Raw genomic sequence first — 15,070 nt, forward strand, 5'->3', positions numbered from 1 at the left:
AATGGGCCGCTCTGCATCCCACAAGAGCTGAAGCAATGTGTTCCAGCAACATCCCTTCCCTCTCACTGTGTAGGAGAGTAGCATAGGGCTCTTTGCCAGCCTTACAACAGCAAGGGAATCCCTTACTCAACTGGTATTCCCAGAGGGCCATTCTGCACCCTTTATGGCACCTTTTTCCAGCCAGGGCAATATAAGAAGGCCACAGGAGGGGACAGAATCATGCCTTTAACTTCCCAAGGAGCGTTCAGCAGTATGAGCAGAGAATCAAGCAAAAATGCATATCCCATCCATTTAAATGTGCCGTAAAAAGCGGGATCAGAAGATGTCTGACTTGAGTACAGATGCATTAGTCAGCACATTTTAGGTCTGTTTTTCACCCTTATTATATCTACTTAATTGAGCAATTGAAATGCCTCTGTTAAAGGTCCCCAATGCTAAAAAATTAATATTCATCCACAGCTTTAAATTGGCAATGACTGTGTGGCTTACACTTCTACTCTATAGCCCAGCCTAATGTCCAGTTTAAAGAGAGCAACTTCTGTTGGTGCAAGTAGAGGGACTAAAACCAGCATAACTAAACAGAAAATAACACCAGGGCAGTAGCTTTTTTTTTTTTTTTTTTTTTTTTTTTAAAAAGCCTTCTCTAAGAACCTAAACAGATCAGAATAGAAACTACGGCCCTGATCCTCCTCTCATTGAAGTCAATGGCAAAACTCCCAATTGGGTAACTACTAGGAAATGGAAACCATGAAGTAAAATGGCAATGAAATGACAGCAATGAAACCAAAATGGAAACCAGAAGTAAAAATGGCAATGAAATGACAGCAAGAGTAAATAGCCTATGTATCAAGGAAAACAGTACAATTATTCAAACTAGCATACACTGCTATTCTAACTGGGCCAAGAAAGCTGTGTTTTTAATTTGCAAAAAAATTATAATCCAGGTTTGCTAAACCAGAACCAGAGGTGAGTTGGTTCCACATTCTTTTAGGTGTGTTTCCCCCCCCCCCCCCCCGCCCCCATAACCACCAAAGTTAGTGAAGGTGGAATTTTTTAAAAAAAATGGTTTTGCCCCATCTTTAATTACCATGTTTACTTTTTTTCTACAGCACCACAGGGTTTACACTTTGCATCAGTATTGAACGACCAGGGGCCACATTCATCCCTGATGTAACTACATTAGCTTCAGTGGAGTAAGTTGACTTTGGTCTGAGGTCATTACCCTCATGAGTTTACAATCTAGGGCCTTGATCCTGAAAGTTGCTCCCCCCACACATGAACACTCCCCTGTGCACAGATCCCCAGTTAAGTCATTGGCGCTCTGCCCACACGCAGGGTTCTGCCCTGCAGACCAGCTCACAGAACAAGGGCTGAAGTTTGTGAATAATGACAACAAAAAAAGTAGTATAAATATGGCAGGTGCGACTGCACTCTCTCTAGATCAGTGCTTCTCAAACTTTTCCAGGATCCATTAATCTATTACAGTTTCTTACTATAACCTACCTAACTTTGTGGGATTGCAGGGACAGCAAGAAATCCTGGCTAGTTTGGGGTGCTGGAACCCTTCCGAATCAGAGCTTTTATTGCTTTGCAAAATCAAAGGCAGATATATTTTGCATAACGCAAGAAGTGGAGGAGAAATAAAAATAAGACAGTTATCTCTTCCTCCAGAAAGGAAGGATGATCTTGGAAGGCAACTGAACAGGGATTCAGGACACTGGGGTTCAATACCCAGCTCTGCCTGCCACAGACTGTGTAACCTTAGGCAAGTCAATCTCTCTGTGGGTACGGATTGCAACCAATATGGATGAGCAACCATTACTCACGTTACTGACTCAGGCTCTCAGAGCTTGGGCTCCCGGCTGAGAAATTGCAATGTAGATGTTTGGACTCAGACTGGAGCCCAAGCTTTGGGAGCTTCCCACCTCGCAAGGTCCCAGAGCTCAGCCTCCAGCCTAAGCCCAAATATCTACACTGCAATTTTTCAGCCCACAGTCTGAGCACTGCAAGCCTGAGTCAGCTGACCTGGACCAGCCATGGGTTTTTTATCACTGTGTAGATGTACCCTGTGCCTCAGTTACCCATCTGTAAAATGGGAATAACAATTTTGTCTTGTCTATTTAGATTGAACCTTCTTCAGCACAGAGATGATCTCTGACTAGGTGTTTCTGCAGTGACTAGCACAATGGGGCACTGATTTCAGCTGGGGCCTTTGGGTACTACCATAATACACATACCTGGTGAGGACTGGGGATTTTCAAAGAAGCCAATGCACAAAACTGAAAAAAAATTCCCATTGAATTTCAGTGGGAGTTAGTCCCTAATTCTCTGGCTTAAGCTCCTTTGAAAATCCCATCCTGTTCCTTCTATCAGTTTCACGCCTTACACTTAAAGTATTGTGGTCCAGTGTCAATCCATTCTGGTTTCACTGATACTTTCAGCATAACATTTTCTATATAACACACGTTCAAGTACTCTTTGCTGTGATTCTTCACAGATGCATAGGCTACAACCACTCCCTCTCTTTTTATTTTCTTGGTTTTAGGCAAAGGCTGGAGTTTGCTACTGAAGCTTTGCTTCTAGTTTGAGAGAGAAGCACACATTTGGTATTCGGTGTGGTTTCTTACTTTCATGCATATCATTTTCATCCAGGTAGCTCAGTGAGCAGTATTCTTCCTAGGCTTGCACTCTGGTAAAACAAAGCAGACAGTACACATCATATTAGAGGACAAATATCAGAGGAGTTTTATAAACTTATTTTTAACTAAAAATGAATAAAGTCGATAATTTTATTTTAAAAATATAGAATTCAGTGTGCATAATCAGAAAACCCTGCAATAAATCTCATTTGGAATGCTTTACAAGAAGAACCCAGTGTGCTGAAATAAAGGTAAAAAAACAATTCAATGCCTAATCCCACCACAGTAATTTATTAGGGAGAGGGGGCAGGAATGAAAGAGGAGGTGAAGACAGAAAATGGATGTCAGGGAAGTTGCTCCAGGAAGTTAGAGAAAGGCATGGAAACAGGGAAGGCAGCAAAGGGGCCTAGACAAGATTAGAACTCCCCTTTGACTCCATGTCATATAGGACCTCTACATTTGAGGTAGACTGTGAGCTGCAGGGGTCAGAGGTCTTCTGCTCCTGCTTTGCAAAGAGTCATTATCCTGATCTCTCTGGAGAATAGATTTCCATTACCATCTGCCGTTTAGTGGATTTTTACATCTGTCTTTCCCTAAATGTAGGCAGAATAAAAACTGACCCAAGGAAATATAAATGGGGCTGGATGGAAATAATAGAGTTCAAAGCTTTAGGAATCCCAAACTCATTTGAGAACCTTTTCCTGTAATTTGGAGCTATGTATTTTTCAAGTGTGATTGCTCTGGGAGTTTCAGGGAGACCTGTGCTTTGTGTCAGGGATAGGAGAAATCCCTCAAAATGTGAGGCTGGCACAAATGCATGTCTTGCACACTATATAGGTAGTGGGCAAAATTCTTCTCAATGACACCTTTTCATTCCCATTAACTTCAACTGGGGTGCCCAGCTGTAAAACAGTAGACTTAGGCCCACTATCTATATTTTCCTTGGGATTTTTCTTTCCCCCGTCCATTTCTTTTCTCATAAGGCTAGATTGTGCATCACCCCAGAAGTGGCTCTAGAAGGCAGCATGCCCCCAAAACACGCCTCTGAGACACAATTCCCTCCCTGCTTCCTCTTTGCTCTGGGAGGCAGGAGGGAATGATAGTTTTGCTGCTGGCCTGTGCCAAAAGCAAGTACAGCATCCCCTGCAATGGCTTAGCCCTGGTCCACACTACAGAGTTAGATCGACATAAGGCAGCTTACGTTGATCTAATGCTGTGAGCTTCTACACTAAAATGTAGCTCTCACTGATGTAACTTGCCCGTTAAAACCGACTTAACTCCACCTCCGTGAGAGGTGTAGCAATTAAGTTGACATAGTTAGGTTGACACAGTATCAGCATAGGCACTACGTTGCTTACATCAACTCTTGCTGCCTTCAGAAGTGGATCAGCGGGTGGGAGGCATGGGGGGGGGGGGGGGGCGGGTACTTAGTTACCAGTGGATACTAAGTACCCACTATTTTTTTTCCATGGGTACTCCAGCCCTGGAGCACCCACGGAGTCGGCACCTATGGTCTGTGCAGTGATATATGGGATAAATACCAGCATTTGGGCTCTCTACAGAAGTAAGTGCATGAAATTCTATGCCCTGTATTATATAGGTCAGACTACACTATCTGGCCTTAGAACCTATGAATGAGTCAGATAACCATGAATTTGCTTTTAAAATAAGAAAAGAATCCACCAGGAGTTAATGTCTTCCCCTCAGTTATTGACTAACTGTGTCATATACAGTTGACTGTAATGGTTTGCAGTTATTTAAGGCCCTCCACCTATTATGTAGATTTGACTTTCAGGCTATAGTGCCTCCGCAGGGCTTACCATAACCTGGCAGCTTACTGTGATTCTTTTCTGCCTCAACCCCATACAGTAAGGCTGTGACGAAGAGCTGACTTAGAAACTCCATTTGTTCCTCCAGATTGAGTTGTGCTTTGCCAGTCTTTCAAGTCTCGCCTATGGTCCTGCTAACATTTGTCGGGGCAGTGGGGAGCTCAGAGGTATGTCTACACGGCAATTAGACCCCAATTGCTGGCCTGTGCCAGCTGACTCAGGCTTGTGGGGCTCAGGCTAAGGAGTGTTTAACTGTGGGATAGACGTTTGGGCTTGGGCTGCAACCCAAGCTCTGGGATCCTCCCACCTCGCAGGGTCCTACAGCCCAGGCTCCAGTCAGAGCCCAAATGTCTACATGGCAATTAAACAGCCCCTTACCCTGAGCCCCAGGAGCCTGAGTCAGCTGGCATGGGCCAGCTGTGGGTTTTTAATTGCAGTGTAGACATACCCAGAGACTGCTCAGGCCTCAGTGGTTTCACTCAGCTTTATAACCGACACAGATGGTCTGTCTGCTGGGCAAATACACTTTAGGAAAATCTTTGCCATGTTCTGAAATAAAGTCAAGCTCCTATTTTTGAAGATCTGGACCTATATGCCTTGCTGCAGTGATAAAGTCAATTCGTATTCTTATAGAAATGCAAAGGAAAATAGAGAAATATCATAATTTCTGTGAAAGTTAGGCATATCGGGCACGGAATCTAGTCTATCACATCCTAAATGTATATGAATAGCAAAGAAGCTATGAAGTTTAACACCAGGTAAAAACTAAATACATCACTTCTATTTGATGAAAGGCCTCATTATAGTCATTGATCTACTAGGTGCTGATTGCCTTTTACTACCACATCAAACCATCCTGACAGCAGTCACCTAAACTATAGGATGAATCATAGTTTATTACCTAGAGAAAATTTTCAAAAGTGCTTAAGTGACTTAGGAGCCTACACTTCACTAAAGTTAATAGATTTAATCTTCTCAATGCCTAAGTCACACAGGCACTTTTGAAAATTTTGCCCCATGCCATAAATTGATAAGATTTCTGTCTGCAATCAAACTTGTACTACTATAGCCTCTGATCCTATTTCAGCAGAATGTCACCATTTGGATGGAAGACCATGATGGGAAACGTTGTTTCTGACGTTAGTGTTTGGTTTGGTTTTACACTACTCACATGTCCACATTCGGAATAAAATGGAACAGACAACTCTCCTATCACCACTCACCTTCTGAGCTCCTCTATTTGCTATTTAATGTGTTAACACTGTCTGGAGTGGCTGTGAGTGCCTACCTCAGGGCAGACTGTCCAAAAACAGGGCAGACACCGCAAACTGGTAGTGTGTTCTATAATTAGATTTCACCAAGCCAAACGACTGTGAATGCCTGGATCACTGTAACAGTCTTACCATAGAGTTACAGACAGGCCCCTTAGGCTCTCCGTCTATGTTGTCAGCCAGACAAACTGGACTTAGTGTAAATCATCACTTACACCAAGCCTCACCTAATATTTAGGTTGCTTCCACTCCCAAGAGACCAGTCACTTATTCCAGATCAATTGGTACCCTAGATCTTACATCAAAGACAACCCCTTTAGCCAATCCTGTAAGAAACTATCTAAAGGTTTATTAACTAAGAAAAATAAATGAATTATTTACAAGTTAAAGCAAGCAAACATATGCACATAAATTAGTTATCATCTAAATCCTAACAGTGACAGAGTTGTGTGATCTGTCAGTTCAAAGTGTCCTTCAGGGCAGACCCATTGGAATCTTTGGTCAGAGTTCAAACAGCAGAGAAAGATGGCAAATTTTCCTGTGGCTTTGTTTTATTTCCTTCATTCAGCTTCCAAGTCCACAGGATGAGTTTCCTTGCACGTAGCATTTCCCAGGTGGGATAGGGTCATTAACCAATCTTTTGTATTGCTATATTCCTTGATGGCTCATCTGATTTTGATGGGTCGGGGAGCAGAGGTGCTGGAACAATTTTTATATTGGGGGTGCTGAAAACCATTGATCAAACTGTAAACCCTGTATATGATGGATACCACTTCAAGACAGGGGGTGCGGCAGCACCTCCCGCACCCCTAGTTCCAGCACCTATGCCAGGGAGAGGGAAAGAGATTCTAGTGCCTGGTTTCACAAGTTCAGAGCTAACATTTTCAAAGTTATCAAGCAAAATGGACACATTTTCTTATAGCAGAGAATACTGATGTTACAAGTGAGATTCATGCATGCAGCAATTTACAAGCATTCCATAGAGTCTAAACATTAAATACATTCTTATCAGACTAATACCTATTCCAGGGGTCGGCAACCTTTCAGAAGTGATGTGCTGAGTCTTCATTTATTCACTCTAATTTAAGGTTTTGCATGCCAGTCATACATTTCAACGTTTTTTAGAAGGTCACACTCTGTCTATATTCTATAACTAAACTATTGTCTTATGTAAAGTAAACAAGGTTTTCAAAATGTTTAAGAAGCTTCATTTAAAATTAAATTAAAATGCTGATCTTACGCCGTCGGCCCGCTCAGTCCGCTGCCAGTCTGGGGTTCTGTTCATCTAAGCCGGCAGCAGGCTGAGTGGGACCGGCGGCCGGGACTCCAGACCAGCAGTGGGCTGAGCGGCTCAGCCCGCTGCCGCTCAGCCCACTGCCAGTCTGGGGTCCCGGCCCTGCCCACAGAGTGGGTACCTACCTTCTCCCTGGTTCGAGCCCATTCTCTTCCTCTCTCTCTGCACTGAGCTGAGGGTGGGAGTGCACTGAGCACAGGGTTGGGGGTGAAGGAGCAGGCTGGGGGTTGGGGTGTAGGGTCTGGCCAGGAGCTAGAATGAGGGAGGGGGGCTCAGGATTGGGGCAGAAGGTTTAGGTGTGGAGTGCTTATCTGGGCAGCTCCCATTTCGTGGTGGGGGTGGGGATGTGGGGGGTACAAGAGTCAGGGCATGGAGTGTGTGGGGGCTGGGTATGTGTGGGGGTGCTGGAGTCAGGGCTGGGGTTATGGGGGCTGCAGGGGTCAGGGCAGGGGGCTGGGTGTGTGTGAGGGGGTGCAGGGGTCAGGGCAGGGGCTTGGGGGGGGCAAGGCGGGGGGGGGGGGGGGGGGTGGGGCCTCCGGGGCCCCAGGAGGGGGCGGGTGTCTGACGCTCGGGGGAGGGGTGCTGGGAGCCAGGACTCTGGATTCCTAGGTTTCCAGCTGGGCTCTACTTGTTCGAGGGGGTGGGGGGCAGATGGAGACTAGGGCTCCGGACTCCTGGATTCTTCCCTCAATGCCAGAGGGGAGCGCGGTCCAGTGACCTGGGGTGGGAAAAGAGCAGGGCCGCCCAGAGGGGGGTAAGTAGGGCAATTTGCCCCAGGCCCCGCAGGGGCCTCCACGAGAATGTCGGAGGCTCCCCCTGCCTCTGCCTTTCCCCATCCCCCGGCACCTCAGTGCGCCGCGTCCTGGAGCAGCCCTGGACAGTGCTACAGCGGCATGGCTCGGGCGGGGCCTGAGGTCCTCCCACTCGGAGCCGCGTGGTAACGGGGCGGGGCTGCGAGCTCCGGTGAGCCGAACGGCAGGAGCTCCTGGACGTGGCTCGCTGAGGCTCTGGGAGAGGGGGTAAGTGGCATGGTAAGCCCCTCTGAGCCGGGCACCCCCCGACCCCATCCCCCCCCCAGCCCTGACCCCCAGTTTCGAGCCCAGCACCTCTGAGCCAGGCTCCCCCCTCCCCCCTGCAGCCCTGACCCCTAGCTCCGAGCCCAGCCCCTCTGAGCTGGGCACCCCCTGACCCAGAGCCCAGCTCCACACCCAGCCCTGGGCAACAGTAGCACCACCCCCAGGCAGCGACAGCCCATTGGCACCAACCATCACCCAGCAATCGCCCATTATGTAATTGCAAATGTATACATACCATTAAAGCATTTAATGTTTTTAAATAATGTATTTAATGTATTTTCAAATTATTAAAAATTATTTTTGAATGTATTTCACTGGTTATTTTTTACATTTCCAAATACATGTTGCTATAGAATTGCCACTTTTTTTTATGGAAGGGGCCCCCAAAATTGCTTTGCCCCAGGCCCCCTGAATCCTCTGGGCGGCCCTGGAAAAGAGGCATGACCCAGCTGTTCCCAGGGTCCAGCAGGCAGTGAGCTGCAGCCCCCGGGCTCGGGTTCAGCCTGTGGGATGCGGTGTGCCCCAGTACAGAGCCGAGCTCATTCCGGCACCGGGGCTCCAACCCCAGGGCAGCCTGCCTGAGTCCAGGGAGCGGGGCCGGCCATGCTCGGGGCGGGCGCACGGCGCAGCTGGGACACAGGACCCTTCCCCACTTACAGCCTCGCGGGCACTGCAACTCCTTATTTTGTGCATCACGGCAATGATGTTCTCAGTTATCCTCATCTCGTTGGAGAGGGCGTTCCACAGTTATGATTTCTATGGATACATACACGATGGTATGAAACTTCTCTTTAACTCTCCATAATGTCTTGTCCCCTCATCCCCATGCATACCGTCTGCTTCTTCTCCACAACAGACTGCTCCTCATGTTTCCCATGCATACTGTCCTCTCACCTATGCTCATGTTCACTGTCCATTCCTCATGAGCAAGCCCCATAGCCATGTCTGCATTCATGACATTCTTTCCAGACCACAATGTCTATAAAAGAGACGTCATATTTTAAAATGAACTAGCACGGCAATCTGGCCTCAGTAAAACTATTTCAGTAATTAATTTGTGACCTATGGTGTGGGGAGAAGGGTGGAGAATAAGAAAACACAGACCACCACAAGGTCTCCTGGAATCTGAGGTTTTGCTGCCCTCACAAGCTATTTCTTGCATTTGCAGGGCTCACATCTCTAGGCTGAGTTGATGAATCTCATTTACTTGTTAATCTGAAGCATTTTTCCCCGTCAAATTTAATGTAAGGGTGATTCTAGCCAAAAATAAGCATACTTTCCCCCCATGCACTCCTTCCTATATATATTCTACCATATATAAGATACACTGGCTCCAGTGGATGCCATATATATATCACATTTATAGGGTAACCAGATGTCCTGATTTTATAGGGACAATCATGATTTTTGGGTCTTTTTCTTATATAAACTCCTATTACCCTCCCCCCACCCCCGTCCCGATTTTTCACATTTGCTGTCTGGTCACCCTAAACATGTATCCGCTGGCCCAAATTCTGCTATCATTCACACCAGCACAAGCCTGTTTAAATCAAGTATGATAGCATATTTCGGATCACTTCTCTATTTTTTTCATGGTAAGTATTCTTTCTTTTCCACAGTCTCCTGGTTTCTTTATTCCCAGTCTCTCTTTAGCAGACATGAGCCTACAAATCTTTAAGAAGTGGCTTCTTGTTCCACCAGTATATCTCTCCAGTGGCTTCAGAGGAGTTATGCTGGATTAACACAGGTGTAAATGAGATCAGAATCTGGCCCTGGGCTGGAGCCAGGGCCGGCTCCAGGCACCAACTTGGCAAGCTGGTGCTTGGGGCGGCCACACCGGACAGGGGCGGCAGGTCCAGCTATTCGGCGGCAATTCGGCGGATGGTCCCTCACTCCTGCTAGGAGCGAAGGACCTTCCGCCGAATTGCCGCCGCAGATCACGATCGCGGCTTTTTTTTTTTTTTTTTTTTTTTTTGTGTGGCTGCTTGGGGTGGCCAAAACCCTGGAGCCGGCCCTGGCTGGAGCAGATTCAAAATTAGCAAAATGAATTCACTGCAAACAAAGTTATAGTCAGAAAATTTTTTACAGATTGCTGTCAATGGTAATATATTAACAGGCCATTCCTTACATATGACAGCACTTTCAAGGGATAGGTGAATTTACATTACAAAACCAGAATATCTATCTACTATGAAGACGACAAGCACTTCCATTGGCACAAGGATGCCTTCAATAAATCAGCCAATGTATTGTTGTTTGGCTTTGGGGGCTGTTGCAGGTAGTCAATATTTTTTTGTAAAGGAGGAGATTTTAAAAGGACAAAGAGCAGGTAGGTGCTCAATCCCCTTTGAAAGTAAATGGGAGTGAGAATCCTAACGACCCTGTATGCCTTAGAAAATCTCCCCCTTAATTACAAGTCAAGTCAAAATCAAATAGCAAATATATTATAAATGTTATTACATACTCCCTTTTCCCTCATAGGTGCTTGTCTTTTTAGGCCTCATGATTGCAAATAGTTAAGCACCTGCTTAACTTTAAGCCCATGAGTAGTTCCACAGACATCAATGGGAGTGTCCACATGCTAATTAAGGGGAGGGTCAGATTTACCATTTATTCAGCAAATTTATCAGGCCATCTTTCCCTGTAGAATAATCAATCAGACAGTTCTCCAGAACTGGAAGGAGTCTCAATCTCTTTATGGCTCTCCACAGCAGGTAACAAGAAACATGGAGGCACTGAAGAGAGTAGCATCTGGGGGGTGCCAAATCCTGCTCCCACTGTGCCACTGATCTGGTCAAGATCCCCATGCGGGCAGCCCACCAGATTGCTGAAGTGGTATCTCCAGCCTCTGGATCCCTGAATATCTGAAGCCTCCAGAGTCTGTACAGGCATTGTCCCAGTCTTGGGGTCCCTAGGCACATCCTTGATTCATTGTCTAACACTCCCTCCTGAGAGCTGAAATCTCATGTTCCCCTGCTCAAGCCCTGGAACCAAGACTCCCTGTTAGCTTGAATGCACCCTCTCTGGGAATCCCATCAAAGATATGAGCTTTCTGGTTTTCCTCTTCAAGGGGTGACATGGTAGGTGTAGCATATACCACACACAGACACTCTGCATAGAATTCTACCATGCTGTTGCTCTTTACTTAATCACATGATCTATAAAAAAAATAATCAATTCTACACACATTTCCCCATCTTCATTTCCTCACTACTGCAGGGCATTCTTTGGGCAGGGGTAGGTGTCCTCTGGGGCCGTCCAGGTCCTTCTGCTGCAGAGTTTGCCTTGAGTTCCAAAACCTACAGTCTCCTCCCACAGCTCACCTGCCCTATTCTTCTTGGTTGATCTATGCCCTTCCTTCTTCCTTCCCGCACTTTCTCTGAATATCTCTCTTCTTGCGCCCTATGAATCCTTATTTAAACCCATAATTTGTCACCTAGCAGCTTTTGTTCTGTTCCTGGTAAATTTCTGCTCTCTGCTTTCCCCCTCTCCTCAGAGAGGTCAAGTAAAACTAGTTTCCCCTAAGATGCAGTTACTCGTTTGGTCTCCCCAGGTAAGACTTACTCATGTGCTGATAGTCCTTCACAATTGACTTGATCTGGCAGAGACGTGTCACGAGCCATGTCTGTTCAGGGTGGCTACACATGCAGAGGGGCATTTATGGTACAACAGTTTCATAATACTTTCATCATAACCGCATGATATCAACCATCACACCCTGCTCATGTAAAAGTTCTATGGTAGACAATAGGCCAGATTCTCAGCAGGTGTAATGTCATCTCTGCCAATTTACACCAGTTGAGGCTCTAACCAAATGTGAGTAAGCTGATAGGCTTTTCCCACTCTTGCACCCACAACTCTTGGTTAAGGGCTTTGGATAACATTTTCAAAAGCATGTACATGAATTAGGCCCAGACCTGGGCAGGAAGAATTGCTGTGATTTTCCAAATATTTTCCTGTCCTGAATTGAGACAGAAAGTTGAAATCTTGAAAAAAATCTAAAATCCATAAAAATGTCACTTCAGGTCAATTAAAATGTTTCATTTTAATTATGCCCTTTAAAAAAAACACACAACTATAAATTTACTTAAATGATGTCATTCTGACATGAAAAATAGAAATTGTTTTCATTCAGAAAAGGTCCAAATAGGATGTTTCAAAAATTTTGAAACTTTTTTTTTTATTTGAAATGGGAAATTCATCAAAACGGACCCCTTTCTGCACACAGTTTTGGATTGGACCAATTGGCATTTTTTGACAAAAAATGTTTAGTTGAGAAATCCCCAACAAGCTCTACTTCAGAATTTAAGTCCCATTTTCAGAAATGACTTGGGCATTTAAGTCCCATTAACTTTCAGTGAGACTTAAGATCCCGAGTGCCTAACCCACTTCTGAAAAATAGGTCTTGGGATCCTAAGTCACTTAGGCACTTTTGAAATTTTTCACCCTGCGTCATCCTGGGATAAATGCCCATCTCAGCCAGTGAAGTCACTCGGAAATCTCATTCCTTGCGGGACTGGACTTGAATTTCACAGACGACGAGGGCGCTCAGCAAATCCCAGGACTGGGAGCTAGCACCGAACATGTTTGGTCCCTTGGCACACTCCCCTTCTATTGTATGAAAGAAAACAAGACTCATTTAAACCATATGTTGCAATGCCATAGTGACAGCATGGGAATGGCAGTCCGAGTGTGACAAACCAACTGTCAGCAGTCACAGTTTTATAGAATGTTTTAATGAAAGGCGCTGGGAGAAGACTTTTTCATATGGGGATGAATGCTAAAAAGGGCGCGATTCATAATACCGTCAACTGAGCAGAGTGCTTTGTCTTGATTTTGCAAAGATCAGACATGTTTATATATTTTTCCTCCTTCCAAACAACAGTCCCATCTAAAGCAATGGGCTAAAATAGCAGAGACTGGGCACTGCTGGCAAGTATACAGCAGCCACAGAAGATTCCCTGCCTGACCCCCTAAATGACATCAGTGTGTCAAACTTGTGTAATGAGTCAAGGCCATATACACACACAAACACCGCAGTCCTCAGCTAAACCTTAATGTTTATGGGCCTGCCTCCTCGCACCTTTTTCATCCACTGCACAGCTCTGTATACAGCAAAAAACAGTCTAGCGCTCTCTTGTCTGCATCCTAATTGACTCTTGCCATAGCTGATTTTTATCTCCAGTTGGTACACTTTAAGATTTACCATCCCCTGTTTAATTCCTTTCATTCCACCATCAAAATGTGTGGATCATTTCCTTTGATCTCTGGTATAAAAGGTTGTTTAATCTTAAACGTTTTTTTTTTTTAATTTCTGTAGAATTTATTTTTTTCCTTCATTCCAATTAAAAAAAAAAAAAAAAAAAAAGCTGCAACCATCACATCATCAAAAATCTGTTAAGTGCACAGGCTAAAGGTTATTCTTTTTTTTCCTCCCCAGAGTACTCTTGAAACAAAGTATTACCATAGCAACAGCCACTGCTGCTCCCTAGATAAGGAGTGCAGGAGCACACGGCAGCAGCAAAGAACGTTCCTGCTTCAGTGAGTGCTGACCCTGTATCACACCCATCCCAGAGCCTTTCACCGGTCGGTAAGTACGTCTGCACACATGCACTTTACCTTTGCTTGAGTAACAATTTTTTTGCAGTCACCAGGACCAAGTTAGTTACAGTCATTTGATATTTTCTAGTTGCGCTTCTGTAGACTATTATCTATACCAATGCTGAGCTTGCAGTAAAGTTCGGAACTCCAAGTACTCCACAGGATAGATTTGGAAGAAGTAAACATATGATACCATATGGCGAAAGTTGGAGGTGGACTGAGCTGTGAATGGGAACGCTGGGATGGCGGATGAAGTGCTATAAAGACAAATGTGTCACTTTATTTTAATTGCAGCGTTATTTCATGGACAAATTGTGCAAATTGACAGAATATGAAAGATTATTAGGATTTTATCCAACTAAAAAGAAATGACATGTGTAGGGTATGTTTTGCTCCTAGAGGAATTAATTAGGCAAGGTTTTGCATATTTAATCATCTCCAAGTATAGCAACTTTTTTTGTCAGAAACTCAGACATTTTATTCTGCTTTTGATCCATTGATTCAAGTTTAGCTGCTGCTACTACAGGGCCTGATCCAAATCCCCGTGTGAGTCTCTCTCCGTGGACTTGGCAGACTGTTCAAAATCAATTTTGTGGGCTAGGTGCAACACACAGAGTTATTTGTCAGAGGTTTGGGTGGACAAAGAATGCACAGTCCGGATTTTAAACACATGCAGTATTATGTATCGTAGAGATGGTACATTTTAAGGCTGCTTTATAAAAACAAATTCAGACCACGTTGGTGGGAATTTTTGGAAACAACAACCTAGTGTCAAATGAAACTTTTAACCCTGGAGTAGAAACTTTGCATAATGTTATCAGGGCTCAAGTCGAGGCAAGTTACTCTGATGAGGTGGTATAAAACCACAGTGATCAAACTGCCAGTGAAGAATTTCATTTTGAGACCTCTTGAAAAAAATAGTCAGTCTCCTTGTGTATGACATACATTTTCTAATCTTAATGTGCTTAATTCAAAAACCGACCAGAGGACTTACTTGTGCGGGTGGCAGAATATAATCGGGGTATAGAAGAAAGAGCACACTCTCTAACGAAATCAAATCTTGACTTCTGATCAGAGGAGAATGGACCATTCTCCGCTGCCTTGCTCCTGGAATAGTCATTTTCAGCTGTGCGAAGTGAGTGCGTAGTAGGCGTAAAACACTATTGTACTGGAATGGTCGCATTTTACACCCACTTTGCACAGATATAAATGGCTGCACTAGGGGCAAAACAGGAATGAACTGAGCCTCTGACTCTTTTTTAGGGTTCAATCATAAGGTCTCTTGCTTTCCCATAGAGGGGACTACGGTGATTCCCCACTCTCCCGTATGCGCTATCCACATTGTAAGAGCTTCCAAAGG

At 44.9% G+C, this 15,070-nt stretch overlaps 1 protein-coding gene across 1 annotated transcript in view; it reads left to right on the top strand.

Annotated features, from left to right (window-relative positions):
- Positions 1–15,070, top strand: part of PPP1R17 (protein phosphatase 1 regulatory subunit 17) — a 65,254-nt gene that overhangs the window by 27,867 nt on the left and 22,317 nt on the right. The window contains exon 2 of the mRNA XM_034761133.1: positions 13,550–13,699. The gene's annotated coding sequence lies outside the window, so the exon portion shown is untranslated. The remainder of the gene's footprint in view (positions 1–13,549; positions 13,700–15,070) is intronic.

The sequence above is a fragment of the Trachemys scripta genome, chromosome 2 (genome assembly GCF_013100865.1).
Source record: "Trachemys scripta elegans isolate TJP31775 chromosome 2, CAS_Tse_1.0, whole genome shotgun sequence".
Classification (NCBI taxonomy): Eukaryota; Metazoa; Chordata; order Testudines; family Emydidae; genus Trachemys; species Trachemys scripta.